Source organism: Branchiostoma belcheri, unplaced genomic scaffold, assembly GCF_001625305.1.
Source record: "Branchiostoma belcheri isolate BF01 breed outbred unplaced genomic scaffold, Haploidv18h27 scaffold94, whole genome shotgun sequence".
Classification (NCBI taxonomy): domain Eukaryota; kingdom Metazoa; phylum Chordata; class Leptocardii; order Amphioxiformes; family Branchiostomatidae; genus Branchiostoma; species Branchiostoma belcheri.
The window spans coordinates 83113-84536 of NW_017804620.1; positions in this window are offsets into that span (position 1 = coordinate 83113).

Below are 1424 nucleotides of genomic sequence, written 5' to 3' on the forward strand. Positions count from 1 at the left end.
GAATTTTTTTATTTTAATTGGGTGGGGGGTAAAAAATTACAGTGCAAAAAAGAAACCCAAATAAAAAAGCCTAAAAACACGCCAAAAATAAACCCAAAACCCAAACCTCTGCTGGACGGAAGCCAACCTTACATATTTTTTCTTTTTTTTACTGGAATTGAATTTTTTAATTTTTTTGGGGGGTGAGGTGAAAAAAAATTACAGTGCAAAAAAGGAAACCCCGATAAAAAAAAGCCTAAAAACACGCCAAAAATACCCCCAAAACACCAAACCTCTGCTGGACGGGAGCCAAGCCTACATTTTCCGGCGGTCTCGCACCGACAGTGTAGCGTGGAAAGGAAAACATTTGCGTTTGCCAAACCGCGAATAATATACCCTGCTAATGGAAACTTGGCGTGTGAACGGGAAATTTAACGGTCAGACTAACTAGACCACAAACATCTTGTATTGAACCTCCTTGCTTCAGCTTAACGAAGTATGGCACCTTTATAGCTGTTGTAGTTTGGTAACCTTACGCCGTATAGTTGTTGTTAGTTTACTACTTTTCTAATGATACAAAAGAACCGATGTCTATCAGTAACAATTATTTCTGTTCGTTGGTTACTCTGAACGGTAAATTTAACGGTCAGACTAACTAGACCACAAACAACATGGCTACAGCTTAACGAAGTATGGGAACTTCACTTTTATTGTTAGTTTACTATTTTTCTGATAATATAAAAGTACCGATTTCTATCAGTAACGATTCGTTCTAACGTTATTGTTTTGTCTACTTTGTATTCAACCTCCTTGCTTTGAATGATATTCGCAACATGTGTTTCTTTTGAAATACCAAACAAACAAATAGACAAATGCATCGAAGTTTAAACGCCGTGTCAACGTTACCAGCTGAAATAATATTGACTAGTTTCAGCATAGATACCTGCATAATTTTCAGTTGACTTACATGTACTTTACAAAACCAAATTGCACTCGCAGTCAATAGCCACGTCATACTAGCTATATAACTAGTTTGTGAACTTGAAGTCAGAAATATGCTAAATTTAATGGCTATTAAAATGTTTCATTAAAATGATGTTTCTTTGTGTGTCTTTAATTTAACATCAACAAGCATAGAAAGATCTATTTGTGAGTAATAGAATATGGATCATAAAATGTTATGGGCCCTTCCTCCAAAGCTCTGATGACTACTAGTAGTTTATTGTTTCATCGGAGCAATTAACATTTAATTCAATGTTCAGATGCTTAAAGAGTTAGCAAATTCAATCTGAATGGTCTCGAAAAACAGAAAAAGTGTGGAAATACTTGAAATGTTCTAAAAAGAGGTCAAAATCGTTCATTTTGTTGACCTCTGCCATGGCCAACGTCAGGAGAAAGGTGCTGACCAATCAGGAGGCTCGTTACGGCGGCGGTTCGGCGGGGGT